At 46.8% G+C, this 17,837-nt stretch overlaps 1 protein-coding gene across 1 annotated transcript in view; it reads right to left on the reverse strand.

The window, feature by feature from the left end:
• The window catches only part of PHLPP1 (PH domain and leucine rich repeat protein phosphatase 1), a 102,280-nt gene that overhangs the window by 21,825 nt on the left and 62,618 nt on the right, over positions 1 to 17,837 (reverse strand). The gene's annotated exons all lie outside the window — the stretch shown is intronic.

A 17,837-nucleotide genomic window follows, 5' to 3' on the forward strand; every position in this document is an offset into this window, starting at 1 on the left:
CCTTTGAGATTCTTGGAGGGAGCAGGGTAGAGCAAAATGTCTGTGTATATGAAGACTCTTGAAGGCCAAATTACCCCCTCCCCCCCAGTTGTTTTGATGCCCCAAAAATCAAAGGTGGGAGTCAAGACCTCCCCCCCTTGCCACAATCCCCATCAGAATTTGGTTCCTGCTCTGCTTTTACACAGAAGTTGCCACCAGGTACTCATGGCTGCAAGTCCCTGCGGCGAACTTGCATGAAGTTTTGCCCTGCTTAGTCTTTTGATTAGTTTGCAGCGATGGTTCTCGGTTGAACATGTGAATGGTCTCCTCTGAAAAGCGTTGTGTCTGGGGCTAAATGGAAGACCTATTTGGGACATTTCCTGAGATGGCTCGTTCACACATCCAAGTTGTCTCTAGTTGCTGGGAATCCAGAAACAACCACCCATGGGTGAATCAATTCTGTAGCCTCACAACTGTTAACAATTCTGTAGCCTCACAACTGTTAACGCTGCGCTTTCTCAGTTTCCAGCACGGCCAGTTTCTTAAACCATAAATTCCTTGATATCCTTGAAGGAATCCTTCCTTGAAGGAGTTTTCCCTGGTTGGCTTAAAGAGGCAGTGGTCCACCCGCTCCTAAAAAGACCGTCTTTGGATCCAAGGGATCCGGCCAATTACCGCCCAGTTTCAAATTTACCATTCTTGGGTAAGGTAATTGAGCGAGCGGTGGCGGATCAGCTCCAAGGGTTCCTGGATGATGCAAATGTATTGGATCCCTTTCAGTCCGGCTTCCGCACTGGTCATGGAACTGAGACGGTGTTGGTTGCCGTTGTGGACGATCTCCGGCTGCACTTGGATAGAGGCGGGTCGGCGCTGCTGGTGTTGTTAGATCTCACTGCAGCGTTCGACGTAGTAGATCATGACCTTCTGGTCCACCGCCTCACTGGTATTGGGATTCGGGGTTCTCCAGCGTTGTTTAGATGCCATGGCTGGTTGGTTGAGTGCGAGTCGGCTGAAGTTGAACCCTACAAAGACGGAGGTCATGTGGCTAGGTCGAGGGGAGTGCCCGGCAGCCTTTAGTCTGCCTACGCTGCATGGTGAGACATTAACATTAGCCTCGTCCGCCAAAAACCTCGGGGTGATACTGGACCCATCACTATCGTTGGTTGCCCAGGTCACCCAGACGGCTAAGGCGGCATTCTACCATCTGCGGCAGGCTAGACAACTGCCCCCCTACCTCTCCCGCTCGGATCTGGCCACAGTGATCCATGCCACGGTCACCTCTAGGTTGGACTACTGTAACTCACTCTACGCGGGCTTACCTTTAGCCATGATCCGGAAATTGAAGCTCGTACAAAATGCGGCAGCCAGGTTACTGGCGGGAACATCTATTAGGGACCGGATTACTCCGGTCCTGTACCAACTACACTGGCTGCCGATCAAGTACCGGGTCATGTTTAAAGTTCTGGTTATGACCTTTAAAGCTATTCGCGACCTTGGACCAGCATACCTACGGGACCGTCTCTCCCTATATCGCCCTGCTAGGCCCCTCCGCTCCTCGGAGGCGGACCTCCTGGTGATCCCTGGCCCCAAAGGGATCCGGCTGGCCTCTACAAGGGCCAGGGCTTTTACAGCCCTGGCCCCTACCTGGTGGAACAGGCTCCCAAGTGAGATCAGGGCCCTGCGGGACATACAGAGTTTCTGCAGGGCCTGTAAAACGGACCTGTTCCGCCAGGCATTTGGCCAGCCGGGATAACATCTCACTTCTGTGGAAAATCTGGCCTCCTGTGGGGGGGGCAGGAAGGGGGAAGGGGAAATAATTTTAATCGCCATCAGGACCTTGAATTTTATAAATTGTATATGGTTTTAACTGGGATTGGGGGAAATGTTTTTAACTGTTATTTAAATGATGGACACCGCCCTGAGCCCTTCGGGGAAGGGCGGTATAGAAATTTAATAAAATAAATAAATAAATAAATATTTTGAAGCCACAGGGGGGAAAAAACCCTGGTAATTCTGGAAGGAACTGAAACATACGAAAGACCTAAACAATACCAGCCCCAAACTTATTTTACAGATTTAACGTGAAATGCATCATACATAATATAGCATACAAAATTGCACTGTTTAGATAGCAGAGAGACAGCCGCAAATTGTTGCACCCTTTACACCCAAAGCAAATACAAAAGTCATTTTAGTCTTAACGGTCATCAGAGTAAGGCAAGTTACAATCCACAGGTCAAAAGGATTTTCCCCACAGAGATGACTATGCAGAAACACACAGTGGTGGGATCCAAAAATTTTAGTAACAGGTTCCCATGGTGGTGGGATTCAAACAGTGGCGTAGTGCCCATGGGGCTGGGCGGGGCACAACGGGGGCGTGGCCGGGCATTCTGGGGGCGGGGCATTAATAATTTCTCGGTTACTCTAAAAAACTCTTACTGTAAAAGAAAAGTTCCTAATTTCCAGCTGGTATCTTTCTGTCCATAATTTAAACTCATTATAGCAAGTCCTATCGTCTACTGCCAACAGAAACAACTACTTCTCCTCTAATTGACTGCCTGTCAAATACTTAATACTTTCAAATACTTAATTTAATTTCTAGAAATCAAAAGAAGGATACTTTCCTTAAACAAGGAACTTTACCATATTTCTAAAACATGTTTTAAAAACAGCCCAACAGGGAGAATTATCCCGTTTTCTACCTTCGCTAACCAGCCACATAGGAAACAACAGGACTTTATGCCAACTGTGAAATCATGTGGTCACTACAGTTTAGTGAAGATTCACCATCACCACTGTTCGTTAACTATATTCTGAAGGGCTAATACGTTGAATACTCAAAATAATTTGCACTTTAGATTAAGACACAAATTCATTAAAACATGGATCCGATGGACCATTCCTACTGCATAGGCATATTCAAGAGCTAGATATCAAGGCTACTGCCAGGATACACAGGTCATGACTTTGTAAAAAATTGAGTAAGAATTAGTAGTTAGTACCTTTAACCTTTCACATGCAAAATGCTTTGTAATCCTTTAGCCCCATAAATACCTAAAATCAGTCATTAACACTCCCTTTTTATTCCTGGGTAACCTAGGGCTAGTCACAGCTTTCAGCCCCACCCACTTCACAGGGTGTTTGTTGTGAGGGGGGAAGGGCAAGGAGATTGTAAACCCCTTTGAGTCTCCTGCAGGAGAGAAAGGGGGGATATAAATCCAAACTCTTCTTCTTCTTCTTCTGTTTAAAGTAAAAAATAAACCAGAACATCATACATTGTGAACTAGAATTTGCAATCCATACTGTATATTCTGCAAATATTTCACATTAATTAATCCAGGATTTGAGACACAGATTAGCATAACATTCTGACGTACAGGGATACAGAACTTTTAAGTGGCCAAGCATCATGGTAAATCACAATTTATCATAAAATGAACAGACAGAGGGCCAAAATAAATAGCCTACCAAGCAAGTAAAGAGTCCCCTAGTTAAAGGGTCCCTCCTCTTACTAGCCGGCAAGCTCAGGGCTACGAGAAAGAAGAAGAGAGGGGGAGGCGAGGGCGTGGAGATGGAAAAGCGGACCCAATTAGTAACCCCCTCTTGACCCTCATATCTTCGAGACCGCATCACCCCATATGTCCCTACACGGCCTCTCCGTTCGGCTGAGGCCAATCTACTGATGGTCCCTGGCCCCTCAATGATGCGGCTGGCCTCCACCCGGGCCAGGGCCTTTACAGCTCTGGCCCCGGCCTGGTGGAACACTCTTCCTCCAGCTGTCCGGGCCCTGCGGGATCTTAGCGAGTTCCGCAGGGCCTGTAAGACGGAGTTGTTCCGCCAGGCCTTTGGAGAGACCAGCCGCTGAAGGTGCCCCCTCCCCTCGCTTTGGCTCTTCTGTCTGGGCCCTTTTCATCCCATGGGACTCGCCGTCTCTCCCTTTTAGGGAGGATTTTGAAAATGGGGTTTTAGCGGACGCCTCTGTTTACTATTATTTTTATTGCTGTTTTTAAAGGTTTTAGAAATGATATTTATAATTGTATCGAGATTTTATGTTGTACACCGCCCGGAGCCCCTTGGGGATGGGGTGGTATAAAAATCTAACTAACTAATAAATAAATAATTGATAGATAGATAGATAGATAGATAGATAGATAGATAGATAGATAGATAGACAGACAGACAGACAGACAGACAGACAGACAGACAGACAGACAGACAGACAGACAGACAGACAGACAGACAGACAGACAGACAGACAGATAGATAGATAGATAGATAGATAGATAGATAGATAGATAGATAGATAGATAATTAGTAACCCACTCTCAGGAGCTGGTGAGAACCTGCTGGATCCCACCTCTGGAAACACACCTAAGAGGTGGAGTGTTGTACAGTATTGAGTATGCATGTGCCATCAAGTCACAACTGACTTATGGTAACCCCAGCAAAGGGCCTTCGAGACAAGTAAACATCAGAGCGGGTTTGCCGCTTCCTTCCTCTGCAGAGCCTTCCTTGGTGGTCTCCAATCCAAGTACCAACCCTGCGTAGCCTCCAAGAACAGGCAATAACATGCTGCTATCCTTACACACCAGAATTATTCGCCACTGCTGTAGCTTTTCTTGCTTACAAAATCTTTACAGTACACCTTTGGATTGACTAATCCCTCATTTGACAAAGCACTTCCTTCATTCCCCAAAGTAAAATATTTATAGTTTATTTTCCTCCAGTGCTCCCCCAAATTTCTAGTTTTCCTACTGGACAAGTTGAGCAAAGACCTCAAGAACTGCCGGTTGCCATTTTCCCCCCTGGGCCTTCATGTCTCTAATGAGGTTGCAATGGAAAATTAAGGCAACTTTGCCTCAGGAATTGTTCACTTTTGCTTCGCCTCCAATTATGACCCTCAGGCTTCCTTTTGACTACAAGAAGCTGCTTTGTACGCAGGTCGGACTGTCCTGGGCCATCAAGGTCAACTTGGACGGGCAGGGTTTCTCCAGGGTTTTTTCGTGTCGCATCATTCACTATCTGATGGTTTGGCAGCTCTCTGTTTTGAAAGGTGCTTCAGCCAAGAGGACAGTACCCTAATCCTAGCACTGTGCATCAGGTGGGTAACCTGAGGGCGGAACAAGGGAACTAACTTTTGGGCCAGTGTGGTCCAACAAGGAGGCGGCCCGCGACTTACCGCGGCCGCCATTTGCTGCCAGGGAAAGGGGGCGGCATCATGCTCCTCTGCCTCTTCCGGCTGGGAGAGGGCGGGCCCGTCGCCCAGTGATGAGGCCAGCATGGCCTCGCTTGCTGATTGGCTGGGGGTGACGTCAGGTCGCAGAGCCCTGGCGTCAGCCGCCCAGACCGCCCCTTCCTCATTTAAACTGGGGACGGGCCACGTGCGAGCCCTCTTTCACCCCGCTGCAGAGATAGTCCCGCCCACCTCTCCCCTTTCTTTTCAAGGGCACAGAGGCTCTTTGTTCCTGCTTATCTTTGTCATAGCCATCTGGCGGTTTGCGCATGGGGGACTGATCTTGCCTGGGGAAGCTGCTTGCTTGCCCCCTTTGGGAACCTCCCTATGAGGTAGGGGTGGAGCAAGCCTGGGGTCTGGCAGCCCTGCTTGGGTTGAGACGGCTTGCACCCCCCCTCAGCAATTGGGGGATTCTTCAGAATGCGGCCCTCCGCCCGTCTGAAAATCCTCCTTTCATTGCTGCCCTCCTGTTAACTCAAGGGTGAGTTCATTTTCCTCAAACAGCGGGTTTTGAGGAAAGCTGCTTTGGGTCAGCCTGCCTGGCTGCCCAGCTATCAGATCGGACCCCCATGCTGCGCCACGCTCTTCTGTCTTCCTGCCAATAAACGCTATGGCTATGGCCAATTTTATTACCACAAATAAAGTGTCTGTGCTTATTTTAATAAGTTGTGTGTTTGTTGACATGCCATTCATCCCTCCCTCTGGGGGCAAAACACAAGGGAGGTACAAGGGAGGCAGCATGGTGTAGTGGTTAAGAACAGGTGGGGTCTCATCTGGAGAACTGGGTTCAATCCCCCACTCCTCGATATGAGTGGTGGACTGTAATCTGGAGAACCAGGTTTGATTTCCCACTCCTGCAGATGAAGCCTGCTAGCTTACTTTAGGCCAGTCACAACTTTCTCAGAACTCTGTCAGCCCCACCTGCCTCACAAGGTGCCTGTTATGGGAAGAGGAAGGGAAGGAGTGGGTTTGAGACTCTTTATGGTTGAGAAAACTGGGGTATAAATCCAAACCCCAATGATGCCCAATCTCTCAGTAAGATGGGGAAAGCTCACAAGTTTGGGCATGTGTGGCAAGAGAGGTCAAAGTGCAAGGGAAGGGTACAGGTAGGCACCTTTTTAAGTACCATCAAGCAGTCTTGAGCAGGTCTGAACAGATTCTGGTTGGGTAGCCAATAGGGCTGCTGGGTCTCTCTCTCTCTCTCTCTCTCTCTCTCTCTCTCTCTCTCTGAAGAGCTGTATCAGGAGCTGCTGATACAGTTCTACAGAGGAATCATTGAGTCTGTCATCTGCACCTCTATAACTGTGTGGTTTGGTTCTGCAACCCAACAAGATCGACACAGACTTCAGAGAATAATCAGAACTGCAGAAAAAACAATTGCTGCTAACCTGCCTTCCATTGAGGACCTGTATACTGCACGGGTCAAAAAAAGGGCTGTGAAAATATTTACTGACCCCTCGCATCCTGGACATAAACTGTTTTTTTCAACTCTTACTCCTCCTAAACGCATTAAGCTACAGAGCACTGCACACCAAGACAACTAGACATAAAGAACAGTTTTTTTCCCTAATGCCATCACTCCTGTTAAACAAAATAATTCCCTCGATAATGTCAAACTATTTATTATATATTTATTATATAATTACTGCACTACTTTTTTCATCATTCCTATTACCCATCTCCTCCCAATTATGACTGTATGACTATAGCCTGTGCTGACATTTCATTTTATTTTATGATTTTACATTTTATGTTTTTATTACTATTGATTGTTTCCTGATTGCTTACTAGACCTATATGACAATCATTAAGTGTTGTACCTTATGATTCTTGACAAATGTATTTTCTTTTATGTACACTGAGAGCATATGCACCGGAGACAAATTCCTTGTGTGTCCAATCACACTTGGCCAATAAAGATTCTATTCTATTCTATTCTCACACACACACACACACACACACACACACACCCCTACCTGGCAGGGGATGAGGGTGGGGCTACCAGATCCAGATGGGGACACGCCTGGAGGTCTGGGGATGGAGCCTGAGGAGGGCAGGGACCTCAATGGGTCGGATGCCCTACTGCCCACCCCCCAAAGCCTCTATTTTACCCAGCAGAGCTGCAGTCTGGAATGAACTGGAATTCCGGGGGATCCACAGGTCCCGCCTGGAGGCTGGCACCCCTGGGGGGGGGGGGTCCAGTTTCAATTTCTGAGTGGCGGGTGGGGAAAGGGATCGGGCAAACCCCGCCCTTCGAAAGGGGAGGCGGGTGCAAAAAGTACAGGAGGCCTCCACTCCGGCTCCTGCTTGCAGATCTCCCCCACCCCCGCGGATTCCAAGCTGACTCTCTCCGGGGCTCACCTTTGGACGACCCAGATTCTCGCACGACCGGATCCTGCGCGGGGCGCTCTCAGGCGCTGGGTCCCATCGCGGCTGCAGGCTGAAGTCGGTGCAGACGCCGCCACTCCTGTGCGCCTTTGTGCGGCGGCGCTTCCTTGTTCTGGCTGGGCCGGTCAATCGGTGGCTGGGCGGGGGTGACGCGCGCCCACGGCCAGGCCGGGCCCCTCGCCCTCGCCCTCCTCCTCCTCCTCCTCCTCCTCCTCCCCGCCGCCGCCGAGTCCCGAGTTTCGCTAGTCTTGTCCCCTTTCAGCTGCGAGTTTCGGAGTCTCTCCCAGCCGAGAGGGCGGACCTGCGGAGCCACCTGCAGCCAGCCCAGGGGAGGGGGAGGGGGAGGAGGAGGCAGCCAAGGCGCGGGTCGGACAGGTTCTGCTGGTGGATGGGGCAAGCAAGGACGGAAAGGGTTTCTCGCCCTGCGCAAAGGGGATTGGGGGGGAGGGGGTCCTTTTTTGGGGACCGCCCACTGAACACCTGCAGATGCGCGAAATCCCCTGGTCCTGCAGGCGCGGAGATCTGCTTGGTCCGTCTCGTTTCATTCACTTGCAATAAGCGTAAATTAAAAATCAGATCGACAGATCCCGCAGCCTCCAGCGTGGTTCGGCAACCAGAAGAAAGGGAAGGATCCGCGGAGTTCCCTAAACGATCGGAGAGCTCCAAAAAAGACAGACAATGGATGACTTAGGAAGATAAATCTATCAATAAAACCAGCTACGTTGCTGAGCCCCCTCGTATATTTCTTTCACCTTTATTACGGAGAAAATGTTCCTTTAATAATGGTCAGAAGATTCTGTTCCTCCTATTGTCAGGCTCTAATAAGGAGATCTCCATTTTAGTATCTAAGTTTTTATTAACCTTGGATTAATAAGGGTTTTACCTACATTCCAGTCTAATGTGTTAATTGATTATGTGCTATTTTAACTGGTTTAGTTATCTGTGTTGTATTTTAATATTTATATGAATATTTTCTTTTTATTATATGGAATACCATGACTAGATGTTATTTATAGAGATTATTTTGCTGTTCATTGTATATGTGATACTCATTTTGTGTATCCGAATCATTCTTATTAAAAGTCACAATAACTATCAGCTACTCAAGTGAGAATGTTATAATAGAAATGAAACAGTTTAACAGTGTAAAAATAAATGCCAAGGATCCTATTTTTGTTTCAGACTGTTCCAGTAATTCTCAATTATTGTGTTTTGAACAATGGCAAAAAGAAGAAGAAGAAGAGTTTGGATTTATATCCCCCCTTTCTCTCCTGCAGGAGACTCACTTCACTTGGCAGAGCAACTTCATTTGGCAGCGCAAGAATTAAATATAAATTAAATACCAAAATTAATATAAAAATGAATTATATATAGAAATGTCCAGGGAAGAGGGCGGTCTCTCATTCCAGAATTTAAAATTGTATTTTGAAGCTGCTTGTTTAGTATGGATAAGGGAACGAGTGACTCTAAAGAACCGCGGGATCTTGGATCTGGAGGGAGGGATTTGATAGGAGGTTTGGTTGGCATGGATATTTGTGGTATGTCAAGGGGAAAATACACAAAGGTTTTTCCAATTGTTATGTTAGAAGGAGCTTATTGTTGGTATGGTTGCAATATAAGCGGTTTGTTGCAGGAATTTCTCCTCTGTGGTTCTCCCCACTGGAAGCATTTGTCAGAAAAGAAGTGACTATGCAAGAAGAACGGCCTACATATAGAGAGCTGTTGATTTTTCAAGATAATAAATGTGAACATAAACCTATATATGTTTTAAAAGATATAATTAAAATGGGCTTTTAAGAGTATAAAAATGCTAGTTTTAATTCTTCCAATTTACAACTGTGGAGGAAAGAGATACTCAAACTAATACAGAACAAGAACTGCAAAGAATCAAGGCGTTTTACATCCACAGGCTGCAAACTTTATACCCACTGGGACTTAATTCCGGGACTTTTCTGCTTTTTTAATGAACTATACCACTTTAATTCCCAACACCTGAGGAGGTGTTCTGAGGGGGTGGGGAAGGAGGAAGAGGCCCATAATCTGATCATGGCCCACCCATCCTGGGGAGAGGGGGTTCGGAAGGGGGGAGGGAGGGGGAGGGGAAAGGGGCCCCTCATCCGATCATGACCCATTTGGGAGGAGGGGTAGGATTAGGGAGGGGGGCATCATCTGTTTGTGGCCAACCCAAGGAGGGTTAGGGAGGGGGGAGGGGGCCTGTCATCTGGTTGTTGCTCACCCACTCTGGGGAGGGGGGTTAGGAGGAAGAAGAAGAAGAGTTTAGATTTATATCCCCCCCTTTCTCTCCTGCAGGAGACTCAAAGGGGCTGACAATCTCCTTGCCCTTCCCCCCTCACAACAAACACCCTGTGAGGTAGGTGGGTCTGCGAGCGCTGAGAAGCTGTGACTAGCCCAAGGTCACCCAGCTGGCATGTGTGGGAGTGCACAGACTAATCTGAATTCTCCAGATAAGCCTCCACAGCTCAGGCGGCAGAGCTGGGAATCAAACCCGGTTCCTCCAGATTAGATACACGAGCTCTTAACCTCCTACGCCACTGCTGCGTGGTATAGGAGGGGGGAAGGGAAGCGGGGAGCTGGTCCACGAATGATAGTCAGACCTCTTTTGCCTCAAGGACGTTTTTGTAGCAAGAGAAAGCTTTGCAGAGGCAAATGAAGTCTGACTCGGTAATCGTTTTACGTCTGATTCTGTATTTGTTTTTCAGATGTATTAGAATAGAATTTCTCTGTTGAAATAGGGACTTGCTCATGTATATATATTCTGTTTCAGGTTTTTGTAAGAACAAGCTTATATGTGACTTACTGATCAACAATGAAAAGAAGTAGAGTGGATCCAGAATGGATCCGGGTTTTCAATATTTAGTTAAAAGCTATCCCTGGGGAGACTAAGGAAGCAATTGTAGTAGTGCCCTTCGGGGGAGGGACAGTATATAAAACAAACAAACAAACAAACAGACCAGGTGCTCAGGAGCAGCAGCAGCAGAAGGCTTTCACATCCTGCACGTGAGCTCCCAAAGGCACTTGGTGGGCCACTGCGAGTAGCAGAGTGCTGGACTAGACGGACTCTGGTCTGATCTAGCAGGCTTGTTCTTATGTAAGTAAGTAAGTAAGTGAATGAATGAATGAATGAATGAATGAATGAATGAATGAATGAATGAATGAATGAATGAATGAATGAATGAATGAATGGAGTTTAGGGGAGGGCAGGAACCTGAGCGCCAGGCAATGCCATAAACTCTGCCTTCCAAAGCCTCCATTCTCCACAGGGGAACCAATCTCAGCCGTCTGAAGATGAGAAGTAATTCTGCGGGATCTCCAGGTCCCACCTGGAGGCTGGCATCCAGAATTCTCGTCCATCCAAAAAAGGCTAAATCCTGAGTGCAGTATTTCCTTTTCTTTTCCTTTCATCCAGTGAAAGCTGTGATACACAAACCTTTTGAGCCGTAAATAGTTGTTATTCATCACTTGTTATCCAATAGACACAAGTAGTGAATGTGTTTGCAACTGCTACAGGGTTTATTTTTTTTGTCTTTATCGGCAAGTAAAGATGTAACTATGTCACAGGCATATCAATCAGAGCAGGCTGACAAACGTGGTAAAATATAGCGCCTCCAAAGGCTAATATACACAGTTTACTCCAGGGGAGTGAATGCCATAGTATCAATCTTGCCTAAGCAGCCAGAGAAAAATTCCGGTGGTTGTGAATAATTTCTGCTATAATGACTACCAATTTATTTCCAGTTTCCCATGGTGTGCTATGATCAGACGAGTCACTCCTTCTGAAACATTACTTAACTCTTGTGGTAGTGACTTGACAGTTTTCTCTCTTTTGATCTGCTTATTTTAAAAGAGTTCGTGACTAATCTCATGTAATATATGCAATGACTCAAAATAGGTGATTATGATAGTAAAATCTGAGAGAGAACTACATAGGGTGCGCTGGACTCTTTGGAGGGAAGGGTGTATCACAACAGGCGGTATAATAAGCACGCTTCAAGCCTCCAAGTCACATCACATGCTACCTTACTTGGACTGTTGGCAACCCTTTTCATTAGCATAATTTATATCCATATCTGGTGCCAAGACTGCATTAGTTTGTCCTTTGAAAAAGTGTTGCCTACAGCGTTGGAATTGAAACTTCCCTTCTTGTGGACTACACACATTTATTCTTTTCCATGAATTATACAAGATAACTGATTACATTTCTGATTTTAAAAACCCAATAAATTAAATTTAAATTAATTAAATTAGATCTTTAAATGAAATCTTGCTAGGGCGTGGAGTAGAGTAGAATAGCGTAGAATTGGTAGGACGTGGAGTAGAATATTCCCAGAAGTCTTGCTGGAGTTACATTGTATTCACTTTGTTTCCACTGTGACATAGATTTGTTTCCTTTTGTTTCCTTCACTTTGTTTCCACTGTGAGATAGATTTAGATAGATTTATTTACTTATTTTTATTTATTTAGGCCCTCATACCTGCAGGACCACATCATCCCTTATGCCCCAAATAGGCCGCTGCGTTCAGCAGTGGCAGATCTGCTGCAGACCCCCAGCCCTTTAATGATGCGGCTGGCCTCGACCCGGGCCAGGGCCTTTGCGGCTCTGGCCCCTGCCTGGTGGAACGCTCTTCCTCCAGCTGTCCGGGCCCTGCGGGACCTTGGTGAGTTCCGCAGGGCCTGTAAGACGGAGCTGTTCCACCAGGCCTTTGGCGAGACTGGCCGCGGATTTACTGCCCCCCAATGAGGCTGCCATTTCCATTCTGGCAGGGCCGTGATTCTGTTTTGGGTCCTGCCTTTCCTCTCCCGGCCTTTTTGATCAGGCGCTGTTCTTTTGTTTTGATGTTCTGCTGTTTTATTTCTGTTTTATTCATTTTAATGTATTTGCGGATGCATCTTTGTTTTAATGGGGTTACTCTATGTTTATATGCTGCGGCACTGGTTATTGCCATACCTGTGAACCGCCTCGAGCCCTTCAGGGGTGAGGCAGTCTACAAATATAATAAACAAACAAACAAACAAACAAACAAACAAACAATGAATGAATGAATGAATGAATGAATGAATGAATGAATGAATGAATGAATGAATGAATGAATGAATTTCCCAGTTGCTGTCAAAGTACATGTGTGGCCCCCGTCTCCTTGACCCCCCCCAAATTTCCCAGTTGCTGTCAAAGTACATGTGTGGCCCCCGTCTCCTTGCGAAAGCTAGTACCATTATCTATCCTTCCTCAAGTTTGCATCCAGATATTGCTGGATACCGTTTTTTACTGCCAGCTATTTATTTCTTGCCTGTAGTAATTTGCAACTGGAGTCTCTCATCCACACAGAAGAAGTCAATTGCGAATGATTCATATTGATAAAGTAGCGATGGCCCATTCAGTACATGGATGTATATAAGATTTTTGAGGACTGAACATTGTTAAACTACACTAAATTAAATCACTTCTACTCTACTTACCACAGATATAGGCAGGACAGGAGTCTCTATATACCTTATAATCGTATGAAACACTGCATTTATCACAGCCACTATATAATAATATATAGATTCTTGTCTTATGGATAATAATATTTTAAATGTCCATAGGATCTGCTCTGTATACCTTGAAAAGAATAAATATTTTTCTCTCAGATCTATGGATATCAGGAGGCTGAAGAATATAAATTATTCCCTGGTTATATAGTTTCCAAATACCAGTTTGTAGTGGCTGGACCTGGGGGATTGTTGTTCGCTCCATTATTCCCCACGGACAACCTTACTGGAGGCGGACTAGAGGGAGCTATTTTAGTAGCGCGTTAAGGGGCGTCTGTGCCATCCAGATAGCCCACAGAAACCACAGTTGCTTATGACCAAGTAGGAAAGACTATCCGCCATGAGCCCAGCCATACATCCCACAATAGAATGGATTCCGTTTGGCCTTGCTTTGCACTGAGAGGTTAAGAGCCCCATCTGGGGGAAGGGCAGATTCGCGTATGGGAACAGCACGCAGCTGCTCTGGTGGATTTGCCTCACCCGGTGCACTTGTCCTGGCGGAAGGGCGATTCCTCTGGTGTGCCACTGTTGCAGCCCTCCCCAGCGCTGGAAGGCAGTGCCGACTGTGATGCCAGCTTTCCAGTGCCACTGCCACCAGCTTGATGGGACATGTGGGTGCCAAAATTAGTAGGCTTTCTCCTGGCCGTTCGGCACATTACACCGGCAGCTGCGAGTTGACACGCAAGTCACCCTTTTGGGTGGTGTTAATCTGTTAATCCCAATGGGGGCTTATCCCCCAAACCAGAACACCCTAAGGAGAAATTCTGGCACAACTATGCAGGTCCTAAGGATATGCATTAAACGCACACCCTCAATAAAGGCATCAAACTCCCTGTTCATCTTCATCACAGCATCTTAGGGCAAAAAGATGTCCAGGCCAGCCATTAGCTGCCTGCAGTCTGCAAGTTCCAACAGGTATATCGGCGCATTCAGTAAGAAGAAGAAGAGAGTAGAAGAGTTTTGGATTTATATCACCTTTGCCTGCTGTGCAGGAGACTCACAGGGGCCTTACAGTCATCCCCTTGCCCTTCCCCTCTCACAGCAAACTGCTTGCCAAGTCAGGTCAGGGCTGGGAGGAGCTCCGAAAAGCTGTGACTAGCTCAAGGTCACTCAGCTCGCGTGTGTGGGAGTGTACAGGCTAATCTGAATTCCCCAGAATTCCCCAGTTGTGGAATTCTCCACAACTCAAGTGGCAGAGCTGGGAATCAAACCCAGTTCCTCTAGATCAGAATGCACCTGCTCTTAGCCACTATGCCACTGCTACAGAAGTGCATCCAAATGTCCTGACACCACCCACCTGCCCAAACATTGCAGTAGAAGAAGGATTTTAGCCATGCTGCCCTTTGTAGTCTCTGAAATCTCCATATTTTGTAAGACATTACAAGATGAATACCACTTTCTTAGCAGATGCAGCATTTGGAAGGAGAGAGTCACAGAATGTTGTGGATGCATAAGAACTCCCAACCCATGTGGACAGAAGGGGGCTTTTTTGAAGGTGCCCTCCTCCTCAGAGCAAGAACGAACCTTGATCACTTACCGTGAAGGTTCCTTCTGCTCTGTCTAAGGGAGAACATCTCCCCTACCTAGACTTATACATGGGAGTAGAGACCAACCAGATAAGCAGCAGCAAGTTCCAAAGGAACAAGCAGCACATCAGAGAGAAACAACCAGGAGAGAAGCTGAGGAGTGGATGCTACATGCTGGCAAAGGTACAGACGATTTCTCTCCTACTGTACTCTCCCTAAGCCACACCCCTCTTGTCCCAAGAACCATGGAGATCCTGTGGAGTTTCCACAGAGTTAGATGGTTAGGTTTGCTAGTTAAGTTATACTCCTAGTTAGCATCTGTAGCTCGGAGAAGTTTTAATAGCCCAGCCAGCATGGCCAACCACTGAGGGATCAAAGCCCAGGAAAGCTTAGTCCTGCCTCCCTAGGCATAGTTGGAATAACCCACATTTGGGAATTCCTCAGAGCCAAAGGAACCTTCATGGCAAGTAAATCAAAGGATCCTTTTGCGGGTATTTTGTCTAGTTTTTGTCTATCATGATGCACTCTGCGCTTTCTGAGTATACGCTGAATTCTGGCTGCGGTTTAGGAGGTCTCTATTGTACACCAGCAGATACGCGCCTTGAATGAATCTGGCAAAGGTGCACTTGGGGCAAGTGAACGCACTAGATCTTTTAGGAAGCCAAGCGGTTACCAGAGCCACCACAGAGCTCTCAAGCTGTATGTTTTGTAGTATTGGTATTTAGTGTCGGAACACGCATGTATTAAAGATCAATTCAAATGTTTTGTTTTGCCAGAGCTGGGTGCCTTGCAGTCTCACTTTGCATCAGTTAAAAGCAAGTTAGATAGATTTCATTTCTTCAGATTTAAGGTATGTCATCTTTCATTTTAGGTACAGTTTTTTTGTAATAATATCGGAACTCTCCATGGCTAGGTAAGCTGTTGTCTCTGTGCTATGCTGTAGAACCATACGGTTAGCATTTAATCACAAACAGAGGTTCACCTCGAATGAGTACTGCGGCTGCAGGGTGTAGGGTTTCCGGCCTTATGGCCGTGTTCCAGTAGCAGTGCACCTACAGCACCCCAGTGATGGTCTGGCCATGAAAGTATTAGTTGAAGAAATTATCTCTCTGCTGCAATTTGGCAGAAATTTTGCCTGTTTTTTAGGCGGACTTACGTGTCTTATTGCCCAAGTGGGCCTCCTTGCGTATCCCATCATGGGCTGGAGTGTTTTTGAGAGGAGCTTCGTTGCCTGAGATTAGCTGATGCTTGCATATGAACATCCTCCGGGCAAAAGTCCACGGCCTTGTACAATTAACAGTCCAGTGTATTGTCGAAGGCTTTCATGGCCGGAATCACTGGAATTTATATGGGTTTCGGGCTGTATGGCCGTGTTCTAACATATTCTCTCCTGTGTTCCCGCACCTGCATCCCTGTGGCTGCAGCGTCTTTGGAAGGGATCTAGATCTTTACAAGATCCTCTGAAGATACCAGCCACAGATGCAAGTGAAGCGTCAAGAGTAAATTATGCTAGAACACGGCCATACAGCTCGGAAACCACACTGCACCCCACTAAGAATCAAATGTCATCAAAAGTCAGAGCAAGAGATAAAGAGCAACCGTGCTGCCAGAGACCATTGGCATGAGTGAAACCACATATTACCTGATGTCTGATGTATTTGGTGCAGTAATCTGCAAAGTTTCCTCGGTCCCTTGATAGTTTTGCGGCTGGAGTAGCACGCAAGATCTTAAAGTAATACTTGTATTTTTAGGAGCACCCATAATTTACCCTAAAATTGCTGCACCGCTGTCAGTCTCTGGCAGTACTTCCTGTTTGTTCATCTGTACCTTTTCCATTTTTTTTCAAAGGCTCTCCAAAGAAGGCCTTCGAAGGTTCCATTAGAGGAATTTTGGTCACCGCAGAACAGCACCGCATTGCTTATTCTCTCCATCCCACTTTTGTAGGGTTTTTTTAGCCAGTGGAGTCCCACAGCTACAGTGTGCAAAGCGAGAGGCTCCATCAAGTTTTCAAGGGGAAGAGACAAGTCCAGAGGGTGGTTTGCTATTTCGGCGCCTCTGCCTCGCGGCCCTGGCGTTTCCCTTGGAGGCCTCCCCATCCAAAACCGAAGGCCAAGCCTGCAGAGTTTCTGGGATCAGTCAAAATCCAGCCTGGAGCCTTCTATCTCCAGGGCTGGAAGGCACATCCCACCTACCCACGTCGAATTAAGCTCAGCTGGAAGACTGGCTTTCTTGCAGAGCCATGCCTTCTGGCTCTGGAGCCACGTTTGACTTCAGAGGCGTAGGTTGATCGTCCCTGAGGGTAGAGAGGAAGGGCGGCTATCAGTCTAAAAGAATGAGAAGAAAACACAGCTATACAGAATTCCTTCAAAGGGAATCCTTGATCAGCCCTCCTGTTTTGCTGGGGTTTTTCCTGTGATCAAGCTGTGAAATTTTCTAGGCTTTTTAATTCTTTTGGACAGTGTTTCTAGAGACCATCTTTTACAATGCCGTGCTGGAGGGCATGGGATATTCATATCCCTATCTAGTCACATCCTTTGCTTTTTCTGGAATCTATGCTTCCTAGCTATCCAATCCCATGGCCAGTTTTTATATGCCGATTCAGCTCCTGCAGTAAAATTAGTATTTTATCCTCCTTTAGACTAAGTTTATTTAGAAGAGTTTGGCTGGCTGCATTTAGAAGTGTACAGGGCTTGCCGCTTAATTATGCAGCCACCTCACATAAAGAGGAAATGGAGAGAGGAAAGGGATGGAGTCATGCATGCCCCCTAGACTCTTTGGAGGAGGGACAGGGAATGGAAATGCCCTGGATCGATGGGCAGTGTTTCTGCTTTCATGTGACTGACTACCTTTGCCGATGGATTGCGGAAGTGTGGATGACTTAAGCTGTGGCTGGGAAGTACGATGAAGCTGGAGTGGCTCATTTGGGTTCCTTCTGGGCATCTGGAAGAACCACCTGGCACCAGTCTCCATCTTGATAGCATTCTCTAATTGCACTTCTCCTGGATGGTGTAAGCCATCTTGTTGGGTGTTTCCCACCCACCGTCGAAGAGACAGGAAATATCTCTCGGTCACTTCCTGTTGACTGAATGTGGCCATTTTTGCCCCAGTATCTTTCCTGCCTCGTCAAGGAGAGCAGTGATTCTTTGAGCTCTGTCGTTTTC

This window comes from Sphaerodactylus townsendi, linkage group LG09 (genome assembly GCF_021028975.2).
Source record: "Sphaerodactylus townsendi isolate TG3544 linkage group LG09, MPM_Stown_v2.3, whole genome shotgun sequence".
Classification (NCBI taxonomy): domain Eukaryota; kingdom Metazoa; phylum Chordata; class Lepidosauria; order Squamata; family Sphaerodactylidae; genus Sphaerodactylus; species Sphaerodactylus townsendi.